The 26115-nt window shown below is 35.9% G+C and overlaps 2 long non-coding RNA genes across 2 annotated transcripts in view; both read left to right on the plus strand.

The window, feature by feature from the left end:
* The first annotated feature begins 1280 nt into the window (after nucleotides 1-1280).
* Nucleotides 1281-4432, plus strand: LOC137015484 (uncharacterized). Its single transcript, XR_010893982.1, has 3 exons — nucleotides 1281-1514; nucleotides 3460-3539; nucleotides 3786-4432. It is a non-coding gene; the product is annotated as an uncharacterized lncRNA (long non-coding RNA).
* A 7652-nt stretch (nucleotides 4433-12084) lies between these two features.
* The window catches only part of LOC137015485 (uncharacterized), a 20314-nt gene continuing 6283 nt past the window's right edge, over nucleotides 12085-26115 (plus strand). Inside the window, exons 1-2 of the long non-coding RNA XR_010893983.1 lie at nucleotides 12085-12212; nucleotides 12330-12458. This is a non-coding gene — a long non-coding RNA (uncharacterized lncRNA). The remainder of the gene's footprint in view (nucleotides 12213-12329; nucleotides 12459-26115) is intronic.

Below are 26115 nucleotides of genomic sequence, written 5' to 3' on the forward strand. Positions count from 1 at the left end.
TTATTTTTTATTTACCCTTTATTTCCATTATTCAGTCATTCTTATTACTGTAATACAATATTTTTGTGGAAAAAACTGTATTTTTTATTTCTGTAATATATATGCAGTACTATACATGTGATATTATGTATAAAAAATGTATTTAAATAATTTCTTTATAATTTCTCTTCTAACTTGGGCACCACACTGCTTGGCAACGCCCTAGAAACCACCCAGAACACCCTAGCAGCTGCATAACAACACCTTGGCAACCACCTACACCCACACCTCTCATAACTCACAAGATTTTCCCCATCCTGATCTTCACCTGCTATATCTGAGGGGTCTCCATGGCAACAGGCATGTAGCGTGAACTGATGGCATTGTTGGAAGACAGCACACATTGAGCGCTGAGGACTTCCTCCCTCTCTATCCCTCTGTCTCTCTCTCGGCTGCACAATATCAAAAGAGTCCTTACCGCTTTACTGAGGGAACTGACGGCTTCCCTACTAGCATGTTGTCAGCTCTCAAACGTTCAAACTCAGCTCTGATAACTACAACAGATGTTTGATGCTGTGATAATGACATCAATTTTGCTGGTATTGCACATGATGTGTTTGTTATACAGCAAATTTACCACATAAATATTGTTAAATACACTGTTAGTGACTCATCTGCAGCATTTACAGTGCAGTACAGTAGCTTTCTGGCTGTACATATGTCATGAAGTTCAGTCTATTAGCAATTGTGTACCAATTCTTGCTTTTGCTAGTTTTTTTGATGAAGACAATAGAAAGGCGACAGGAAAGGCTGAATTCAAACCCACATCTCTCATACAGTATATGCACCGTGGCTCAACGTGTCTGAAGCATGTGCTCTGTCTCCTCTAAAAGTTGTAACTTCTTCCTGAGTCTCTCCATCAGTGTCGACTCCGGTTTGAACAATGTAAGGCTGAACACTGTTATTGACAATCCTCATTTGCTGTGTGAGATTGTCCAGCTTTGTTGTTGTTGAGCAACCGAAGCGTGAGCTGTTAAAGCTCCACCCTCTTCTGGAAAGCAGCCAGGAGCAGCAGCTCATTTGCATTTAAAGGGACACACACAAAAACAGTGTGTTTTTGCTCACACCCAAATAGGGGCAAATTTGACAAGCTATAATAAATGATCTGTGGCGTATTTTGAGCTGAAACTTCACAGACACATTCTGGAGACACCTGAGACTTCTTGTGAAAAGGGGCATAATAGGTCCCCTTTAAGAACACTGATGTAAACATCTGTTTTTTTTGCAGGAGAACACGACTCATTTGTAATCGGCATGAGATTTTCATGGGAGATTGAAGATACACCAAACTTTCTTTGGTAACATATCTCGTTGTTATATATATATATATATAACAACGTTGTCAAAATGCTTTTAAGACGTCTATCATGGACCGACAGCAGCGAGAGCGTCTGAAACAGTGACAGATGGGGGACTGGTTTTCCTCACAGATTTGCCAAAAACATCAGGCGTTTCTGTTCATCTGGCACAACTGTGTAAGGTCTCATATCACTGGATTATTTATGTGTTTAATTGTTTATTTATTTATCCAGTAATTATAAATAAATTTATATATATATATATATATATATATATATATATATATATATATATATATATATATATATATATATATATATATATATACACAAACCCGATTCCAAAAAAGTTGGGACACTGTACAAATTGTGAATAAATACAGAATGCAATGCGATGTGGAAGTTTCAAATTTCAATATTTTATTCAGAATACAACATAGATGACATATCAAATGTTTAAACTGAGAAAATGTATCATTTTAAGGGAAAAATAAGTTGATTTTAAATTTCATGGCATCAACACATCTCAAAAAAGTTGGGACAAGGCCATGTTTACCACTGTGTGGCATCCCCTCTTCTTTTTATAACATCTGGGGACTGAGGAGACAAGTTGCTCAAGTTTAGGAATAGGAATGTTGTCCCATTCTTGTCTAATACAGGCTTCTAGTTGCTCAACTGTCTTAGGTCCTCTTTGTCACATCTTCCTCTTTATGATGCGCCACATGTTTTTTTATGGGTGAAAGATCTGGACTGCTGGCTGGCCATTTCAGTACCTGGATCCTTTTTCTACACAGCCATGATGTTGTAATTGATGCAGTATGTGGTCTGGCATTGTCATGTTGGAAAATGCAAGGTCTTCCCTGAAAGAGATGACGTCTGGATGGGAGCATATGTTATTCTAGAACTTGGATATACCTTTCAGCATTGATGGTGCCTTTCCAGATGCGTAAGCCGCCCATGCCACACACACTCTTGAACCCCATACCATCAGAGATGCAGGCTTCTGAACTGAGCGCTGATTACAACTTGGCCTTGTCTTCTTTAGTTTCCAAAAAGAACTTCAAATTTTGATTCGTCTGACCACAGAACAGTTTGCCACAGCCCATTTTAAATGAGCCTTGGCCCAGAGAAAATGCCTGCGCTTCTGGATCATGTTTAGATATGGCTTCTTTTTTGACCTATAGAGTTTTAGCCGGCAACGGTGAATGGCACGGTGGATTGTGTTCACCGACAATGTTTTCTGGAAGTATTCCTGAGCCCACGTTGTGATTTCCATTACAGTAGCATTCCTGTATGTGATGCAGTGCCGTCTAACGGCCCGAAGATCACGGGCATCCAGTATGGTTTTCCAGCCTTGACCCTTACGCACAGAGATTGTTCCAGATTCTCTGAATCTTTGGATGATATTATGCACTGTAGATGATGATAACTTCAAACTCTTGAAGAAATTTTTCTCTGAGAAACTCCTTTCTGATATTGCTCCACTATTTTTCGCCGCAGCATTGGAGGAATTGGTGATCCTCTGCCCATCTTGACTTCTGAGAGACACTGCCATTCTGAGAGGCTCTTTTTATACCCAATCATGTTGCCAATTGACCTAATAAGTTGCAAATTGGTCCTCCAGCTGTTCCTTATATGTACATTTAACTTTTCCAGCCTCTTATTGCTACCTGTTCCAACTTTTTTGGAATGTGTAGCTCTCATGAAATCCAAAATGAGCCAATATTTGGCATGACATTTCATAATGTCGCACTTTCAACATTTGATATGTTATCTATATTCTATTGTGAATAAAATATAAGTTTATGAGATTTGTAAATGATTGTATTCCTTTTTTATTCACAATTTGTAGTGTCACAACTTTTTTGGATTCGGGTTTGTGTGTATATATATATATATATATATATATATATATATATATATATATATACTCAAAAGTGGGTTGACATAGTAAGTAACCTACAATAAGCTAATTAATATTCATTAGCCTAAGTAATAGTTAAGCAATTGCAAAGTTTGGACTTCACAATCAGTCTGTCTGGCTGGTCACGTTTTAAAATAAAGTGATGCACAATGCCCATTTAAAGCTGTTACAGTGTTTATGTTCTGTATCTTTCTTCAGGCAGACAAAGATCAACCTGTTTAACATTCCTCTCAACTCCAGAACCTGGTCTCCGAGGACATGGATTTAAAGGGCAACCGGTAAGGAAAGTGGCTCCTCGTAAAAAATGCATAATGATGTTTCAAGCCTGATACCTGGTAGAAAGGACTGGAGAGGGGGGGAAAGTAGAAGATACGGATGCTTTCTGCAGAATAAATGAGATTAGAAATGTAACTCATGGGCCAATGAGAGTCTTAAAGTCTAGGATTACATGTCACTTCTGTTTGGTACCAAATCTTTGATACCATTTCTCTCTAACACAAACTTTCTCTCTCTCTGTTTTACAGATGATATGGGCTCAGCAAGACCTCTGCTCACTAAATGCCAAGCAGGCCCCTGTCGATGTGCTGTATGACAGCTTAATAATGGCTTTCCCAGGTGCACTTCTTCATTGCACAATAGAGCCACGGTCCGGCAGCGTGGTCACAGAGCCAGTCCCGACCTCCTCAGGTCCACATTCATGACACCCACAGAGTCAGTAAATGGGTTCTCAAGTGTTCAGTGCTGCTTTTTGCATCTAGTTAACAGTTCTCTTTGTGTTTCTACAATCGACAGAAATGCAGCCCACAGATAGAATAGATTCTTGTGCTGATCGTAGCTGGTCACCTTGACCCCTACAAAAACACATCATGGTTACTATAGTTTCCATCAAAACACCATAGTTACTGTAGTTATTGTATGACCAGATGATTTATTGAATATTCATAAGACATTTGTGAAAGCCTCTTAGTTGCTCTAATCATTTGTTCATCCCCTTTCAGTGATTCTTTCCCATCATAAATTTTCCATTAAAATGTTTGTAAAAATGTATGTAGGTAAACATAGCTGTTTATTGTTATATTGGTACAAATAAATTAATGATTCAGCATCTTTCATTTAGAGAACATTGCGTTTTTCTCCCAGTGGAAACATGCGTTTATTTTTAGGTGTTTACTGTGAGCTTTTTTTGTATTAATCCATTAATCTAATTGGCTGTTTGGCTGAAATTATGCTTCCTCAGAATGGGGGAAGAAACATTTTAAGCCACTGAAAAAATAGAAAATAACCTGCATATGGTGACATAATATAATATAATATAATATAATATAATATAATATAATATAATATAATATAATATAATATAATATAATATAACAAAATGTAATGTAACGTAACATAATATAATATTTGTTTGTTTGATTTATATGCATCTGTTTATTTTATGTGCATTTTTTATTTTTATTTATTTATGCAGGTTTTACATTTATTTATGCATTTATTTTATATGCATTTTATATATATATATATATATATATATATATATATATATATATATATATATATATATATATATATATATTTTTATTTTTTTTTTTTTCATATGCATCTGTTTATTTTTATATGCATTTTTATTTATGCCTTTCTTGCATTTATTTATGCATTTTTAAATTTATTTTATATGCTTTTTTATTTATTTATTTTATATGCATCTGTTTATTTTATGTGCATTTTTTATTTTTATTTATTTATGCAGGTTTTACATTTATTTATGCATTTATTTTATATGCATTTTATATATATATATATATATATATATATATATATATATATATATATATATATATATATATATATATATATATATATATTTCATATGCATCTGTTTATTTTTATGTGCATTTTTATTTATGCCTTTCTTGCATTTATTTATGCATTTTTTAATTTATTTTATATGCTTTTTTATTTATTTATTTTATATGCATCTGTTTATTTTATGTGCATTTTTATTTATGCATTTCTTGCATTATTTATTTCATATGCATTTTATTTATTTTATATGCATTTTGTTTATTTATTTAGTATTTGTGCATTTGTTTATTTATGTATGCATGCATTTATTTATTTATTTATTTTATATGCATCTTATTTTATTGTATTGTATATACATCTGTTTATTTTTATGTGCATTTTAGTTTTATATTATTTATTTATTTATTTTGTTATGTTTTTCAACTATGGTATTTTGGTGGAAACTGTTGCCCTGATCAGTAACACTTTACATTATTTATCTGTCTGTGTTCCAGACAAACAAAAAATATCTTCTGCATGAGCCTCTTCACTTTTCTTGATCATATTAAAATAGCTGATTGCCTGAGGTCAGAATCATACAGTACAGTTATGTGAAAACAACCACAGTCCTATAATATTCCATGGGTAATTTATTGAAATAAGTGAGCAGCCAGAGTCTCGTCAAACGCAGCATGAAGAATCCAGAAGTCTGACGGCTAATAGGAGATTATGAGCCATCTTTGACATTCGTGCAATGCTTTCAATGGAACGGGGCTCATTACGGGGGAATTACACTCATTTTAGCACCTAATCGTGTGGCAGAGGAATTAGGAACGATAGCAAAGAAAGCACATTTCACGGTTTGGCTTTTATATTAGCAGAATTACTGCAAGGGCCATCAGGGGAACCTATTTCTTCAGCACAAATATAATTTAGACAACAGGGAAGTCACCGGCAAAAGTTTGTGTGGTTTTGACATTGAAACATGATCCAAAATAGCTGAAGTTAAAAGGACACTCGAGCAAAAAGCAGTAACCCCTCATTCAGGAAATAAATGGAGTTATTTGAGGATCCTTCTGAAAACTGAATGTAAAGGACACAAGCTATTACGCTGCGGTTTGAACGAAAAGCCAAACTTTTTAGAAGCTGCTCAGCACGCTGACATTTGCTTGGAAATTGAAAGGCATTTTGCAGGCAGAGAGTGACCTTTGAGCGAGATGTGAATTATCTCCCACACATCTATTCATGCGATCGCTTGTGTGTTATGAATAGGCTCATAGCTGCCAGGGTCGGCTTCCACTTACGCTGGTTAAAGGAGTAACCTGACCTTCGCACACATGAGCAGCACATTACTGTGGCAAGGTTGCGCTTGCTGTTTCATGTGTAGTTTGTTTGTTTGTGTGTGTGTGTGTGTATATCAGCATAAAATCTTATCATTTTTTGATGCAAATACATTACAGTAACTTTACATTATCATTAAAGACCAGCAATAATCATTTTCATTTTGATTACATAATAATGGCAGTATATACATGTCAAAGTCAGACATTCCCCTTTGCCAGCTGTGATGCCTGGTTACTGGTTTAAACTTGGCCCAGGTTTGTAAAAGATTTTTGGGTCAGCACACCTTAATAGCTTCAACAATTGATTGCCAATTAAGTTTAGAATACAATGAACCAATTAGAACCCAGTTTAGGTCAGATAGCTGCTAATGGTGGATATTTTGATGAATCGAAAATTTAAGTTTTTTTCTATGTATAAACTGTTTGTAGTAAAACATGTTTTCGTAGTTTGTGGTACTGGTACTGATGTCTCTATGAAATAATTTTTTTTAAACATTTATTATAGACATTCAACATTACAGCAACTGAAAGCTATCAATTTAAATGGAAAACATACAAATTGGACTTTAGAGTCAGTCTTCAGTTCATTTCTTTTTTATTTGTAATGTTTTATACATTTTATTTTGTACTATTGTTTAAAAGTTTGATTTTTTTTTTTTCAAGGATGCATTAATTTGATCAAAATTGACTAACAACATTTCTAATGTTAAAAAAGACTTCTTTTTTGAATAAATGCTATGTGGAAATTTCTGTTCATCAATGAATCCTGATTAATGGGGAAAAATCACACTTTCCACAAAAAATTGAAGTGTTTTCAACATTGATAATAATCATAAATGTTTCTTGAGCAGCAGATCAGCATATTAGAATGATTTCTGAAGGATCATGTGACACTGAAGACTGGAGTAATGATGCTGAAAATTCAGCTTTGATCACAGGAATAAATTACATTTTAAATTATATTCAAATAGAAAACAGCTATTTTAAATTGTAATAATATTTCACAATATTACTGTTTTTACTGTATTTGTGATTAAATATATGCAGCCTTGGTGAGCAGAAGAGACTTCTTTTAAAAACTTTTTTTTTGTCAGTGGTGGAGCCAAAAAATGTTTTACTTGTATATGGGTGGGAGGGGGAAAAAAAAACTGAGGACTGGATAAGAATATATTAACAGCTCTAAGTCTAATCTAATGCCTTACACACACACACACACACACACACACACACTGATCTGAGAGCCAGTGCAAGTGTCAGGATACCCATTGGTGCCTGCAGGGTTGGGAAACTTTTCCTCTTAATTAGCTCACTGAAATATTTTTATTACCGTTTTCACAAGGATATCGGACGGTTTCCTTTTCCTTTCCTTTCCTCACATCTTCTTCAGAAAAAGTAAAACTCTAGTTATATTTCTTCTGTCTCCAAGGATTCGATTCCTATGTTCTGTAAGGGTCACATTTTCCTAGAGGTACGGTTGGCTAGAGCGGATCATTTCCCTCTAGGAGAACTAAATTGACGACATCGATCGAATGCCCCAACTTAATTACGTTTGATTTTCTTAAGGTTACTTCCTGGTCTGATAGTCATCAGTCATCACTAACGAGAGCGGCTCGTTGTTGCGACAGTGGTTCTATCGTCGTGGTGAAGGATTTTAGAATCTGATTGGCTTGTTATCCGTTCAGGAGGTCGAGTTGAAACTATTGATCATCTGGCTGAAAGTGGAGTCTAATGGGCAGGGCCGGATTAACATAAGGGCTAGGTGGGGCTGAAGCCCCAGGGCCCGCGGGTAGAGGGGGCCCGTGATTGGCTGGAGGAAATGAGATTGACAAGTCAAAGGTGGTTGATTTGTGTCTAATAAATAACAAGAAAAAATGATTGGAAAATGTGCCTGACTGATAAATCACTGTCCAATCAAAATCACTTTACAATTCGCGACATGACACCGGGAAACGCCTCTTTGCATTATGCTATCGCATCGCATGTAGACTAGAAAATTGGCCTTTATTGCTTGTTCAGCCTCGCTGGTGTTCAAAATGATTAAAAAAAGTGATAGTGTTGCGCAAAAAATGAAAAATAAGCTTGAAAGGGAGAAAAGGGATGCTAATCTTACAGCAAAAATTACAAAACTAACTGCTTCGGTTCACATAAAACATCCGAGCCAGTGGAAGACCCCGCGTGCAGCGGCAGCTCACAATTATCTTCACCCGACACCGTCGCCGATCTGCGTGCTTTACACGTTGAAAAAGGTGAGATAGCAGCTGCATCAAGTTATTATTTTTATTACGAGTTAAGCCCTATTCGGATAGTAATTGTTTCTCATTAAAACGTAAGGTGTTTTCAACATTTACAGGGACGAGTCGGTTGATTTTATTGCCGTTTGAATTCAGAATGTCAGTGTTTTTCTCTCATCATCATCACCCGTGTAAAAATCCCGAATTAACTTTCCTACTGTTTTTTTGACGAACACCAATGTCGTGTGACTTGTCTCCACTTTCTGCCTTTGAAGTACATTTTATCAGTTGCAGTTCTGGTGCCGCATCCGTACATCTCGACCTCGACACATTCACATCACACGTTAACACAGCGGTAGAGTTACTCACGGGACACTGCACTTATTCGCAATCACAAGTTCTTTATTTGCATGTGCTTTAAAAGCCAGTTAAACCTGTCATTCGTGTGCTGTTCTGAGATGCGCTTTTTCTGACCCCAACCCCATACACCCGAAGCGTGCACACACACTTAAGCCTGTCAAACAGCACCTGACTACTGGACTTCATCTTTCGCGTCTGATTGCGCTATAATACTGTCAAATACACAAAAGGTTTACATAAACACAGTTGGTTATGTCTGAAGTGAGTTGAGAAAATCGGACGCGTGCAGGTCTTAAAGTGACAGCATCCTAATAGCATGCGGACCCTTGTGCTTAAAGGGATAGTTCACCCCAAAAATTAAAATCCTGTCATCACATACTCACTTTCAAGTTGTTTTAAACCTGAATGAGTTTCTTTCTTCTGTTGAACACAAAAGAAAATATTTTAAAGAATGTGGGTAACCAAACAGTTGCTGGTCCCCATTCATTTCCATAGTAGGAAAAAAATATATATAATGTGGAAATCACTGGGGACCATCAACGGTTTGGTTACCCACATTCTTCAAAATAGTTTATTTTGTGTTAATCAGAGGAAAGAATTATTGTGTCAGCAATATATGCAATATAATTTTAAAATATGTTAAATATTTTATATGTTAAATATTTTTTAAAATATGTTAATAGCATGGAATATTTAGTGTGCTTATATAAAATGATTTGATAAAAGGAATTTTTAAAAAATATAAAAATAATAATAATTAAAAAAAAAATTCTTGTGGTACAAGACACTGTGGCATGGCAATCATATGAAAGGGGGCCCTTAGTGTTGCTATAGCCCCAGGGCCCAATGTGTTCTTAATCCGGGCCTGCTAATGGGCCTATATCACGATGAAAGCTATTAGCGAGAGATTCAAAGATATACTGCAACTTGTTGTTTTATGTTTCAAGCTATCTCTGGATTCTTTGGAGTTGGAAACCACACATGAGTAATTGGAGCAGAGCAGGGAGCAGATCTAAGGTTTTCCACCCACATGTTCATTAATGAGACGGATTTCAGGATTTCAAGTGATCCGAGGGCAGATTCTAGACCAAGACATTCTTGTAGTCATCAAGTGCAGATTTATTAAACTTCACTCAGTCTGTCTCTTTCCCGGTGTCAATTTCATGCTTTTAAGATCCTGACGTTGGGAAAAAAATGGGCGTATACTAAAAAAAAAAAAAAGAACGGTATTTTCATTTAGAAATGGCAACACTGTAAAAAATGATCACTTGTTTCCTTTATGCATGGGCTTTGTGCTACTTTCTTGTCTACTTTTTGTCAGTTTTTTTCTATGTCTGTTCATCTGTCTATCTGTCTGTCTGTCTATCTGTCTTCTGTCTGTCTGTCTGTCTGTCTGTCTGTCTATCTATCCATCTATCTATCTATCATCTATCAGTCTATCTGACTGTCTCTATCTATCTATCTATCTATCTATCTATCTATCTATCTATCTATCTATCTATCTATCTATCTATCTATCTATCTATCTATCTATCTATCTATCTATCTGACTGTCTGTCTGTCTATCTCTATCTATCTGTCATTATCTATCTATCAATCATCTATCAATCTATCTGACTGTCTGTCTATCTATCTATATATATCTGTCTGTCATTATCTATCTATCATATGTCTATCTGTCATTAGCTATCTATCTATTTATCTATCTATCTATCTGTCTGTCTCTCTCTATCTATCTCTGTCTGTCTATCTATCTATCTATCTATCTATCTATCTATCTATCTATCTATCTATCTATCTATCTATCTATCTATCTATCTATCTATCTGTCTGTCTGTCTGTCTGTCTGTCTGTCTGTCTGTCTGTCTGTCTGTCTGTCTGTCTGTATATCTATCTGTCTATCTCTATCTCTCTTTCTCTCTATCTATCTCTCTACCTGTCTTTCTGTCTGTCTGTCTATATATCTGTCTATCTCTGTCTGTCTATCTATCTGTCTGCCTGTCACTTGTTTCTTTGTTGCATGGGCTTTGTGCTACTTTCATCCTAAAACATAACTTTTTTGTCAATTTTGTCAGTTTAAATGCACAGGATCGATTGGATAAACAGTAAATTAAGTTTAGTTTACTAAAAAAAAAAAAAAATAATTCACAAACAGAAACAGATAAAACATTGAATGAAACATGACATTTAAGCATTTTTTTGTGAAATGCACTCCAAATTATCTAATAAAAAATATTTTTTTGTGTGTTGTTATATGTTGTTTGCAAAGACTTGTCAAAATACATGACAACTTTTTTAGCAACAGTTTTTTGCCCTCATTAAGGTGTAATTATAACATCTACCAGCAGGGGCTAACTTCTAAAGCTAACCAGCTAAACCTTGCACATTGCTAAGGTATTACTACAAAGTCATTTTTCTTGAGTCATCAAACACCACTAATATCAGGACTGATATGGTGTCAAATAATTATTCAAATATACACTCTCTTACTCTTCAGCGTTAGCAACTGGCCTCTGTTCAAGCTTTACTCAGATAGCCATCTGAAAGACAAGGCCTTTTCCCTGCTGTCCATGAGAAACATTTGCAGCATGAGTGAATCACGGCATCAAACACTGAATGCCGGGGTCTTGCGGCTCCCAAGTGATTTGTTAAGTTCGAGAGTTGCAGTCTGTGTTGGCACAGCAAAAAGTCATGATTCCCAACAAAACTGAAAAGAAAAACAAAGTGCACAATGTGCTGCTAGCCATTTAGTGCGCACTTCTTCACTGCGAGTTTAAGCCGCAGTATTTCTAATGTCGGAGTTGTTTACTAACTCTTTTCCAAAACTTAGTGCCTTGCTGTTTACTATCTGCAAAAATACCTGATCTGGAGCGCTCTTTGTAAGTGCCACACAAATAGCAATCTATACACAAATGATTACATTTAATTATCTAAAAGAATATACATAAAAAAGCTATTTTATATTTTAATAATTATATTCTTCTACCAACATAAGGCAACATAATGTTGAAGCCTTTGTGTCTTCTTATGATGCTTTAAAGTCAAAGTAGGCAGCTCACTACATTCAGAGCTACTGCTTCAGTAAAGAGCTTTGTTATGGGGTGAATTCAGTTCCTGTGTGTTTACAGGAGTTTGAAGATGATGCACTTTTTCCTGAAACTCATCTACTGAACAAGTGAACATGTAGGCCAGACTGACAGGATGCCCTGAAGAGAGAAGCACATCAATTTAGGTTAGTCAGACAGCTTGTCTGGTTATCCCACAGGCTGTGTGGGAGACGTTTGTGTGTGTGTTTATGTGGTTTCCACCTCGCTACATTCACCATTTCCTGTTACCATGTTTCCTCCAGAGCCATGCTGTCAATCCAGCACTAAACTGGTGCTCCAACATCCGCTGACCTCCGTTTATCACCAAGGACGTGAAAACCTAATAAAGTATGAGCCGTGGGACCAATTCTCTTCTCCACCTTTTGTCACAGGTGAGTTTCCTTCTGCTTCAGTCGCTAAAACATACAGTGAGCTTTACAGAAACTGCAGCAGGGAAATTGAGTATCCTGGTGCGCTTTTTTAAAAGATTCCCCAAGGCAACACAGCATCTGAGATCTCATTAATGGATTTACACTACATTAAGAGTTTGATCAAAATCCTTTTTTAGAAAGTGGCCACAATTTAAACTTATTTTGGTGTATTTTAACTCAATCTGAGACATGGCTTTTTGATTTTTCTCTGAAATGTGGTGATATTGAATATTAAAAAAAAAAAAAAAAAAAAAATATATATATATATATATATATATATATATATATATATATATATATAGAATGTGGGAGGTATCTAAAAATGACATGAAATTGAAATGTTCCTGGTCATATTGTGCAAGATTCATCAAGTGCACATTTTTCTAAAGGGGAAAAAGATTGGTTTTATTATCTTTTATCAATATGTAATATCTTTCTCCACCTTTCTGCAGACACAATCAATGCAGTATTTAAGTCCTCCAAAGTTCCTACTCAGGAGATTGCAAATTGGAATTACTGTATGCCATGCGTTCAAGTAATTTTCATTGTAAACAAACAGATGCGCTTTTCATTTTTCATCAAAGACAGAAAGATTTTTAGTGCAAATGCCACAAAATGAAGAGTAAACAATGTGCATTATGCTGCGTTTACGCCATGTAGTAATTACCCTGATTACCCTGACAACTCGTGACGTTCTACTCAGAGCTGTTCACGTCCTCAGACTTGGAATGTGTTTCTATGGCAACACTATCAATGCCTAAATGAATCAGCAATCAGGCAGTACAAGTCGGAGCGCTCAGAAAATTCAGACTTTACAAGTTGTAATTACAAGTTCTACGAGGACGTAAACGCTATTTACAAGTTGGAATCTCAAAATTATGGAAATTCCAACATGGTATGAATGCACCTTTGGGTCAGTGATGTAATGCTCTAATGTATTTTTTGCAATCTCATGCTGACACAGAGAATCATGGGAAATGTAGTGTTGTCGTGTAACAAAAAATTAACTGCATCCGAAGTCACGTACTGAGTAGGAACTACGTTTGAATTTGAATTTACTTTAAAAAGTGCACTATATAGTATGAATATGGGTAGTATGAATGAAATTTGTTCGTACTACATCCGCCATTTTGTTACTGTCACGTTAGCGCCAGTTGCGTCACGTTACTGTCATTCATAAATCCTCTCCCATGACCTCTTGGGATAGTAAAGTGTCCATCAAATGCACATTTCAGAATCTCGCCAGCAGGTCATCCGGCGACTTTTCTCCTACTGTTTTTCAAATAGTACTATGTATTTGGACATACTACTCTTTTCGTACTGTTTTCCACATACTATATAGTAGAGAAGTATTCGATTTTGGATGCAGCATAAATTGTACTGTAAACATATACAGTATGTAGGGCTGTCTCCTAACAGACAGATCGTTAACACGGCTGGTCCATGTGGTAAATCCAAAGCGTAGGATTTTTTTAGATGGTAAAGGATGACCACAAAAAGATGACGTGCAAACTCTGCAGGCAAATGTTTGCCTATCATTCATCGACCACAAACATTTGAAACATGTTAGTAGCATAATGTTAACCACTGCGCTTAATGCATGACATTTAACGTTACATGCATTTCTGTCAATAGGTGTGTTCTCTATAATGCAGAGATTCTGAGCCAGCGTTGTCAACCTTATCGTTGCAACCAACACTGACTCAGAAAACACCATTACTAGGGCTGCACGATTTATCGCAATTTTATCACACGCAATTTGGCAAAAGCTGCGATTATTTTATGAGGAGCTTGTCAGAGCTGTACGGCTCTGTGATCAGTAGTAAATGTTTCTTTATCTGAAAGCCAGAGGGTGCTCTTGTGCAGAAACTGCAAATATGCCCTGCTGCCGAAGTAGAACACGCGTCATTCCAGGATATCCCGTACTATCGCTGTAGCTGAATAAACAGAAGATTAAAACGTTTTGATTGATTAAACATGACTGAAACGTTTCGATAATGAACACACGACTGCCTTATTCTGTGTAAGAAGCCACATCATCTCACAGAAGGACGCTCAACTGTCGTTATGAAGTGAGTTTGGAGTAAAAACATGTTATTAAATGTTGTCTTTTGTTGGACAAGATGTTAATAAATGCTTCTCATGTCTGAAAAGATGTTTTGACAAAGTGTTGTTTTTTCAAACACATTATAAGTGATTTCAGTGCTTTCAGATGGATTAGCATTTGGAGCCATAGTTCATTGATAAGCCGCGCATAAAAAAATAATCGCTGCTTTGCGATTTCATAATCGCACTAAGCCAAATCGTTTAAGTGCAATTTCTAATCGTCCGATTAATCGTGCAGCCCTAACCATTACCATAAACCTGCAACTAGTCGACTAATGGCTTAAATGAACCAGTCGACTAGGAAACATATTTTGTTGATCCTGGAACAACATTCCTTTCAGAAAATTTAGTCTTAACCATATCCCTACAGCTAAACCTAAAACATGCTGTACTTGGTGAAATCAAATTCACCAGATATAAGTATACTGTAACTTAAAGGGATAGCTCACCCAAAAATGAAAATTAACCCATAATTTACTCATCCTCAAGCCATCCTAGGTGTATATGACTTTCTTTTTTTCAGCCAAACACAATCAGAGTTATATTAAAAATATTCTGGCTCTTCTAAGCTTTATAATGGGAGTCAATGGAGGATGATATTTTGAAGCCCAAAAAAAATTGCTTCCATCCATCATAAAACGTACTCCACATGGCTCCAGGAGGTTAATAAAGGCCTTCTGAATCGAATCGATGCATTTGTGTAAGAAAAATATACTTTTTTAAAACTTTATAAAGTAAATTAACAAGCTTCCGGCACGACAGGCCAGTGTTGTAGTCGAGTCACCAACTGTCGAGTCCGAGTCGAGTCTCGAGTCCCAGTGTTCGAGTCCGAGTCCAAGTCCGAGTCACCAAAGAAGAGTCCGAGTCGAGTCCAAGTCGAGTCACCATTACCAGAGTTCGAGTCCAAGTCGAGTCTCGAGTCCCGTATTCGAGTCTGAGTCGAGTCTCGAGCTCCCAGTGCCTACATGTCTCCACTCTGGGACCTTCAAAGAACTGATCAAATGTATTAAAGAGGTTCTACATTAAACAAAAATGACAGAAACGTGCATTTTACAGGGCACTGTATTTTAAAAATACTTAAAACGTAAAAATCAATACGATATGCCGAGAGAGAGGAAGTGTGAGTGAGTGAGTGTGTGTGTGTGTGTGTGTGTGTGTGTGTGTGTGAGTGAGAGAGAGAGAGAGAGAGAGAGAGAGTGAGAGTGAGGGAGTGGGTGACCGAGTGATTTAGTGTGAGTGCGTTTGTATGTGTTCAAGTGAATGTGTGTGTGTGACGGCACGCGACTGGTCAGAAAGCAACATGTAACGTTAGTCTGACATGTTTCTTGTCCACGACACCACAGGATTTTAGGAGTCAAAATTGCGTCATCCATCTGACACAGTGACTATCGCAACAGACAAAAAAAAAAAAAAAATGTAATCTGATCTGACACAGTGACTAGTAAATTATCAACAGACAAAAAAAATTGTGTAATCTGAACCAGACATTAAACATTGTCGACGTCTGATGCCAAATTGTCAAACATCGCCCAACCCTAGCTTCTTCTGTTTATTATCATATATGCATTAGTTAATAGTTTTTTTAAAAGCTAACGTCAGCCAATGGAAAGCATTTTACTTACTTTTCTGGGTACATCCGTGACAGGTGTCTGTTAAAGTTTGAAGTTGTCCCAGTCTTTTCCTCAATTGTGCGATTACACACACAACATTTAGCGCTGCTCTTTCCAGCATTAGATGCTAAATTCGTGTAGGCAAATTTCACGATCCGGGGCACATCTTTCTGCATTTTCCAAATTTGAACATTTAGCCCGCGAATCATGCACGAGCGTAAAGTGAGTGACGTCAGTGAGTGTGTTGTCAAGAGAGTGAGCGGTAGCAGTGTCTGTGAGGGGAAAACATAGATCCCGGCCGGTCTTGGGCATGAAAACTTATATAATATTATATATAAACTTATATAATTTTTTATAACATATTTAGTCAAAAACAACGTTGTGAATGCTCAAGTCCGAGTCCAAGTACGAGTCATCAGTCCGCGAGTCCAAGTCGAGTCACGAGTCCAGAGAATGGAGTCTCGAGTCGGACTCGAGTCCAAAGAATAGTGACTCGAGTCGGACTCGAGTCCGAGTCCAGGACTCGAGTACTCCATCACTGCGACAGGCATACACATTCGACTTGCGTCTAAAAAGCATTAAATTCCACGACGTAGTACACAATGAATGACCTAACGTAGGACATAGCGTAGTACGTCATGGCGTAATGTAGATAGTCATGGCATTGTGTACTACATTGCAGAAGTTAACGCTTTTTAGAAGTAAGTTGAATGCATATGGCTGTCGCGCCAGAAGCTCGTTATTTTACTTTATAAAGTTTTAAATGAGAGTAAGTAATTAATGACTTCTTTTTAAAAAGGGTAGCTTGACCATAGTCAAACTGCTTTGAAATTATTAGTAACTATCATAGCTTGACTTGCCAGTTTCAAAGTAGCTTTCCCAAGCAGCAGAATCTGAGCTGGAGAATCAGACATGATTTCAAATGAACAATATCAAAAGGTAGCTCATATTTTCTTTTAGGAAAGATCTGAAGCTTAACTGATAAAAGGCCATTGTGCTATAGAGCTCAACAGGGAGGTTTATGCAGCTGGTCTCTGGAAAGATCAAGTCAAGCGCAGCGCAGAGCACTAATGTCCGTCTGATGGGCACGGCTGGATTGCCACCGGACACACAGGGAATCCACTGCTGTGCACCACTGACTCCAAACACTAGAATTCAGATTTTACAGTAAAAGCAACATTGGAATGACATTCACAAGACATTTAACCTACAATATGACAATATTTCAGAAAATATTCAGCATAAAATAATCATGGGTAGTACCTGATTTTATAAATTCTGTTTTGACTGGAATGTGAATGGGTGGAAAAAAACTGCAATATCATTGGTTGATAAAGTTCTTCACCATCTATGCAGCTTTCCACTGCCTTTAAGTCATATCACAATGACTGTAATTACGAAATAATCATGTGTGATTCATAGCAATTTATAATGCAAAACTTTCTTGGACTGTCAATTCTTCATGTCTGAAGCAAATTAGTATCAGACATACTGTACAGTAAAAGCCCAAGTATACTTCATTTTCCTCTCCATCTTGCCACACAGTCGTGGGAAATATATTCAAGCCTGGATGGATGAGTTTGACACATGCAGTACAACTGCTTTTCTATACAAGACATCAGAGGGCAGCACTGAGTAGTATTATTCACAGGACATTTGCTCGTAAAGATAGAAGAAAAGTAGAGAATATGCAATTACATGCAGAGTTTACAACAAGAACCAAAAAAAAAAAAAAAGATTGGGAATGATATGCTGCTTTGTTTACTCTTCTTGTACCTACTTCTACCCTCTGTAAGACTTTCGTTCATCTTCAGAACACAAATGAAGATATTTTTGATGAAATCCATTGACTTTGATGCTTCCAAAAGTTCATAAAGAGATCGTACAAGTAATCCACTCAATATGAATTGAGTGGTTTAGTCCAAAAGAGATCTGACTGCTTTATTTGATGAACCGATGGAATTTAGGATTATACAAGACTTATTAACAAAATGTAATTTCTGGTTTTCGCAGATGCTGGATGGCTCTCTGGTGTTTGTTTGTTAGTAAGTTTTGGGGAAACTCACACATTTAATTGGGGACTAATGTTTGCTGAGGTGTTTCACCCTGTTCTCTAATTTTTAATTTTCTTCACTTTCACTTCCTCCAGTTTGTTAATTCTCAGCTTTAACGAGAGCTGAAATAATGAGAATTAATGCGAGTAATTAAGGCTCATCAAACAGGACTACTGTCAGTGTGTTAATGAGATGAGTAAGGAAATCTGTTGTACAAACCTGCGGTGCTGCGCAAAAGAATCCCTGTATCTGTATGTACTGAATCAACACACATCAAAATGACAGAGGAATCCCAATTATTGGATTATCGTATAAGATAATGTTTTAATAACAGTATATTTTATATATATATATATATATATATATATATATATATATATATATATATATATATATATATATATATATATATATATATATATATATAATACAGTACAGTCCAAAAGTTTGGAACCACTAAGATTTTTAATGTTTTTAAAAGAAGTTTCGTCTGCTCACCAAGGCTACATTTATTTAATTAAAAATACAGTAAAAAACAGTAATATTGTGAAATATTATTACAATTTAAAATAACTGTTTTCTATTTGAATATATTTCACAAAGTAATTTATTCCTGTGATGCAAAGCTGAATTTTCAGCATCATTACTCCAGTCTTCAGTGTCACATGATAATTCAGAAATCATTCTAATATGCTGATCTGCTGCTCAAGAAACATTTAATGTGTACAATTGTACTAAATATTTGTGTACAATATTTTTTTTCAGGATTATTTGATGAATAGAAAGTTCAAAAGAACAGTGTTTATCTGAAATCTAATCTTTTGTAACATTATAAATGTCTTTACTGCCACTTTTGATTGATTTAATGCATCCTTGCTGAATAAAAGTATTCATTTCTTTAATTTCTTTTCAAAAAAATAAAAATAAAAATTCTTACTGACCCCAAACTTTTGAACGGTAGTGTATAATGCTACAGAAGCTTTGTATTTCAGATAAATGCTGTTCTTTTGAACTTTCTATTCATCAAGGAAACCTGAAAAAAAAAGTACACAACTGTTTTCAACATTGAAAATAATCATAAATGTTTATTGAGCAGCAAATCAGCATATTAGAATGATTTCTGAAGGATCATGTGACACTGAAGACTGGAGTAATGATGCTGAAAATTCAGCTTTGCATCACAGGAATAAATTACTTTGTGAAATATATTCAAATAGAAAACAGTTATTTTAAATTGTAATAATATTTCACAATATTACTGTTTTTTACTGTATTTTTAATTAAATAAATGTAGCCTTAGTGAGCAGACGAAACTTCTTTTAAAAACATTAAAAATCTTAGTGGTTCCAAACTTTTGGACTGTACTGTATATATATATATATATATATATATATATATATATATATATATATATATATATATATATATATATATATATATATATATATATATACCGTCTGGAAAAAAAATCAATGTGTTTCTTGCCATTTCTTTGTAATTGTGAAGTTTACTAGTAACTTCTGAGTTAAAATTGTTGCTACACCAATTTTTTTTTCAGTATAGTTACATTAGTAGTGTCGCTAATTCTGACCAACTTTGGCTGTTTTATTCCAGCGGGGTTTGAAATTATCAAAAGAAATGACACGGTTGTAAAATCTTTGTGGAGATGCAGTCAAGCGCTCAGCTATCAGAAGTTTTAATGTGGTTGGTTGCTAATGACACTAGTGTCTAATCTCCTCTCTCCTCTATTTATAAATGAGTCTGAAGATACAGCTTGACTTCAGTGAGTATTTTGTTATCTAAACCACTGAGATGGGTCAGATGTCAAGAGGAATTTTATATTGCACTTCAGACTGTCTCAAATATGATTTAAATGATAAACACAAGAATTTACAAAGCATAAATACAGTAGAAGCTTTCTGGGTAATTAAAAATACAGTCAAATTGATTCTGGCTTCAATGAGGGCCAGAGTGTTTCAGGAGAATCTCTGTATTGAGGTACCTGTTCTGTGGAAGGCTGTGATTGGCTGAGGGCGGGTGTGTCGCTCTGTGATTGGATGGAGTGAGCGGTGCGCTGTCTTTGATCAAGCAGCTGCTCTGGATAATCAGAAGCATGTGAATTCCCACAGCTCATTATCTTAAGAGGTGCACCAGCAGGTCGGCGCTCACGCTGCCATCACTCAAGTGTCGTACCGTCACGTAGCTTCACTAATAACAACAACAGCTTTATCTTAGCTGATAACTAGCAGCAGACGGCAATTTGCAATTTTCTTGGCTTGTGCGAAAACCAGTGGTGCCTTTACTTGTACATGGAAAACAGTGTGTACTTTGGCAACTTAAGCAATTAGATATAATTGCAATCCTCGGGTAATAAAATTTCTCGCTCTCACTTCTGGATTGTGGGTAGGATTAAAAGTTGAGTTATAGCTTCTACAGATAAATATACACTACTGTTCAAAAGTTTGGGGTTGGTAAGTTTTTGTTTAATACATTTATTCAGAAAGGATGCATTAAATTAATCAAAAGTGACACTAAAGACAAAATATTTCTACTTTAAAAAAGAAACCTGAAATCAAAAATGTTCTGACAAAAATATGAAATAAGAAAATGTGTCTTGAGCAGCAAATCAGCATATTAGTATGATTTCTGAAGGATCATGTGACACTAAAGATGTCATGATCACCAGTGAGAGTGCCCTATCAGCCACTAGAGGGCACTCCATCCCGGACTCTTGTTTTCACCCCTTGGACTACATTACCCATAACACACTTCCCGGACTCATTATCCCATGTCATTGCACTCAGCTGTTTTGTGTTTCCTCATTAGTGTCTGTCTATTTATACTCAGTTGTTTCGGTCCTTGGTTGTGGTTTGTTAGTTATTGTTACGTGCACTTCTGTTCCTCTGACTTTCTGTTATATGTGGGCTGTTCCTTGGATTTGACCCTTGCCTGTTTCTGGATTACGACTTTGGATTACCCTTTACTAAAATACGCTGCACTTGGATCTAACGTCTTGTCTGTGTTCTAACGTAACAAAAGACTGGAGTAAAGATGCTGAAAATTCAGCTTTGCATCACAGGAATAAATTACATTCTAAAATATGTTAAAATAGAAAACAGTTATTTTAAATTGTAAAAATATTTCACAATAATACTTATTTTACTGTATTTTTCATCAAATAAATGCTGCCTTGATGAGTAGAGGAGAGTTATTTCAACAACATTAACAATTCTTCAGTTTGGATTTATAGATAGATATATGGATGGTTGTGAGGTAGAGATGAGGAGGAATATCAGTCCTGGACTCCATCAAAAATACGGAGGCAGAGCAGAGAAAATCTGCATAAACAACAAAGCGAAGCCTCCAGCCATCAGAATTCATTCGCAGACGCTCAGAGGAGCAGGAAATGGACGTCTCTGGATTGTGTCTCTTCTCACTGTCTGTCTCTGTAATGGGATTAAAAGGCCAGATCTGAGCACTACCATGCAGTTCTACTAGAATAAACACCAGAGCTGCAGGACAACCGGCTCCAGATCCTGAGTTTTGATTAACCAGACATGTGTGAATAGATTTTAAAAGAAGTTAAATTTAAAGTATTAATCTGCCGTTTTCATTTTCCTAGCCACGAAAACCCACGCCTGCTAGAACAGCACATCTGCCCTTAATAACTGGAAATCCTTTTCTGTCGCCTGAGTCATGGATGCTGGATTTTCTTCCATTCCAAGTGTTTGGGATCCTCTGAAAAAAGGCCACAGTGTGTGTGTGTGTGTCAGATTTTGTTACTTGAGGACAGTGTGCGACTCTTCTCTGAAGCTCTAGAGGTGGTTTGTGATTATATTACACTCTTAAAAATCTTTATTGGCATGATGCAGAACCTTTAAAATCCATAGAATCTTTCCATTCCACAAAAGAGGGATGGGATCGGGAAAGGTCCACGAGCTGGGACTCAAGCTCAATTGTGATATATGTCGATGTGCTGCCTACTAGGCTATCAGTGCCTACATAGATATATATGTTTATACCGGTATGTGTTATGTGCTATTCCCTTATCAAGGAGTTACCCAAGATAAATGTTAGTTTGTACAATCTACATTCCTGCAAAGATGACAAAATTTACTAGCAATTGCTGTCCTACGGCAAAATAAGGGCAATCAGTGTTGCCAGATTGTGTCAATGATTTCCAGCCCAAAAGCTCACCAAAAATCACCCACTCCAAGAAAAACCCGCCCAAAACTTTAACTTCCAAAACAATGTGATAGAATTTTATTGCCATGTCAATCAAGGTTGCACAAAAAAAAAAAGTAATTATAACAAAAACAATTAAATAAAAATTTCCCAGGAAAACGTGTCAAAACAGGTCAAATACTGTACATTAAAGAGAATGAACAAATATGACTAAAATGTCCAGGTGGAAACTGTCAAAACAGCAATCAAAAAATTAACATTTTGTTTTTAATTCTTTTTATAACTTTCATTTAATCATTTTTATTCTGCCATATGCCATATTCTGAACCCGCCCAATCTGGCAACACTGAGGGCAGTTGGGTTTTAGACCAATCATGAAATAGCGATTGAATGACTCCATCAGTAAATATTGGGATATTTTGCTATAAAATGATCATGCCAGAAGAATAGCATGAGAACTTCTGTAGCTCAAACAGTGAAGCATGGCGTTGGCGATACCAGGGTTTGGGTTCGATTCTCAGGGAATTCATGAACTGATTACAATGTCTTGAATGCAATGTAAGTTGCTTTGGATAAAAGTGTCTGCCAAATGATTAAAGTGACTCTATTATGCTATTTTAATCTCCTACAATAGATTTACATGAATCCAAGTCCAAAAAACATTTTCTTATGATATACATTGCAGCATCACCTCATTTCTCAAAGCATTTGAAAACGGTTAGTTCGAAGATTCTGTCTCTCTAAACCCCTCCTTTCCGAGAGCCTGCTCTGCTCTGATTGGTTAGATTCCCCAGTCTGTTGTGATTGGTCTACTGCTTACAGAGCATGTTGGAAACAAAATGCCTATAACCATATCTGAAATTCAGCTTCAGATCTTCCTCAGCACTTGATAGACAGTGAAGTGAATGATGCCGTCAGTTTTTCCATATCAATTAGAGTGCGAATCCTCATGCTTTGGATGTGCAGCAAAGTGGATTTGCTTTTGCATCACAGAAAACAGCATCTTCTTGACATGTCAACAACACAAACCAAACTCTTCAGCCCTCAGCTACAGTGTTTGAGTGCGGGACAAACTACACGTTGTTCACGGACAGCCAATGAAGACCATAGGCTGGCATCATGCAAATTTTTTACATTGTTACATAGATATGTAACAGGAAGTGAGACTGGAATTGCTGATGACTCGTTTAGGCAGTTCAGAATCGATTCTTTCATTTGATCTCTAAAACTTTGCAGACCTTTTACCTTCATAAACAGCTATATTACACAGTGCATGAAAGCTAATTGATATGGTAATGGACTCTTATTTTGATATTCTGTTCTGTTTCCTTTAGTTCCTGTTTCCCTGCTCTGTTTAGTTTCGGATTCACTGATTTCTGTTTATGTCCCTGTTTGTTTCTGTGATTAATTATCATCAGCTGTATCTTATTTAGTTCCTGATTATGCCCTGCATATATATACTCTCTTCAGTTTAGTCCTTTATTGTCGGTTTCCAATGTATTCCTGATTAAAGATGATTCTAGTTCATTCTCTTTGTTGTGCGATTGCTACAGCCACCCTTACACTAATATAACGGGGCACTATAAATGTAAACTTTATTATGTTCTTTACTATAATCTCAGTAAGCTTTTGTTATGTTTTACGCAAGATCATTTAAGCATTTTCCTACAATTCAGTTCGGACGAGCAACTTTTGTAAAATGCAAACGCAAGTGTGGACAGAGAAATGTTTTAATGTATTAATGTAGACCTAGCCTCAGTTTTCAGCAAAAGTCTTCATGTTGTCAAAGAGAATCTGAGATCTCATTTGTCATTTTTATTTTGTGCTTTCTGTGTTATTAGCTGGCTAGTGTTCATTAACAAGCAATTTCTCCTGAGAGCTCTTAAAGTTCACTTCGTTTGTTCTGCATCTGTTCTGATGAGAGGACTAGAGCATCTTCAACATGATTACTGTGACATTTAAGTTAAAAAACAAACACATCTTTCTCTTTTCTGCCACTGAAAATCTTGGCAACAGGATCCTTGCCGGCAAATGTCAGATTGTGTTATTGTTTACTGGGACTCATCAGTGGGATTCATTTGCTAGTTCGGCCCCAAAGCAAACTGAAAACCCGTTCCAATTAAACACAAGGCTGGTCTGGGAGCCACTCAGGCTTTCAGATCAATCTCTGTGTTCTTTAGATTTCAGCTCTCCAGGCAATGGACAGAAAATGTAATTGACCGTTGGCAAAGGCCCGCCCACTTTTGTTACTGTTTTTTACATCCGACAAGCCATGCCTCTCTTACACCACACATCATGTTCTCACGCAGTGAAAAATACATGGCGGAGGACACCGACAACGCGTGGACAGACAAGACAGTGCAGGTTACTTTTGATATGAAGCAAAGTCTCAAATGTCAAATATATTCAAATTTAAACAATAAATACCATTTTGTGGCTCTTTAATGTGTCGTGACAGATCGCTGTAGCGCCTCTTCATTGGCTAATAGACATGAACCAATCAGCTCTTCCTACTCATTAATTTATAGCCGTCAGTACGCACCATTTTTCAAGTTCAAGTCCACCGACGTGAATCTACTAACTCCCCTGACTGCTGTGTCGGACATAATGGCGGATTCAGCATTATGATTGGTTAGATCGGCTGTCAATCAAACTCCCGGCGAAGGGTCAACTGGTCAATATACATGCATCCCAACATTTTATTAAACAGTTTTTAAATATTAAATATTATGACTTTTCAAATATAATGTTGAATGGCTATATTGCTAATTTTATCCAAAGAAACTGGAAAAATAATATATTTAATAATGGTATCAGTGTGTTGGTGAGGATATACACATTCAGTATTATTTTTATTATCCGCATTTTATATATTATGTATATGTATATAATAAAAGTTTTATTATAGTTTTTAATGGTTTTGAAAGAAGTCTCTTATGTTCACAAAAGCTGCATTTATTTGATAAATAATACAGTAAAATTGTGAAATATTATTACAATTTAAAATAACTGTTTTCTATTTGAATATATTTTAAAATGTAATATATTCCTGTGATGCAAAGCTGAATTTTCAGCATCATTACTCCAGTCTTCAGTGTCACATGATCCTTTAGAAATTATTCTAATATGATTTGAAATTATTGATTGATTTTTTTTTTTTTTTTTTTTTTTTACTAGTATTATATTTTATATTTGATATCAGGGCTACAGGCCTTGAAAAAACTTGGTGAAAAGATGGCATTAAACAAAATATTATATTAAATATACTTCCTTTATGTTGATTCAACATTAATATGGGGATTCTGTGGGTTATTATTTTTTATTATAATTTTTTTAGGTTTTATTTCTTTTATTTCTAAACTTTTTTAGGTTTTATATATATATATATATATATATATATATATATATATATATATATATATATATATATATATATATATATATATATATATATATATTTGTTTGGGGTGACCGTGAGGTCAGTTCCTCTGCATTAGCACAGTCATAATAAAGACTAATAGAAATGGGAGACCTATTATCCTAATGAAATTACATGACAGGGGTCAGAGGTCATGGTGTGGCAGATAGATGCAAAATGAGGTGTTCTACCGCCATATTAAGTGTTAATGCGAGTCTGCGATTGTTAGAGGCAAAAAAGCTGAT

The sequence above is a fragment of the Chanodichthys erythropterus genome, chromosome 24 (genome assembly GCF_024489055.1).
Source record: "Chanodichthys erythropterus isolate Z2021 chromosome 24, ASM2448905v1, whole genome shotgun sequence".
NCBI classification, from domain to species: Eukaryota; Metazoa; Chordata; class Actinopteri; order Cypriniformes; family Xenocyprididae; genus Chanodichthys; species Chanodichthys erythropterus.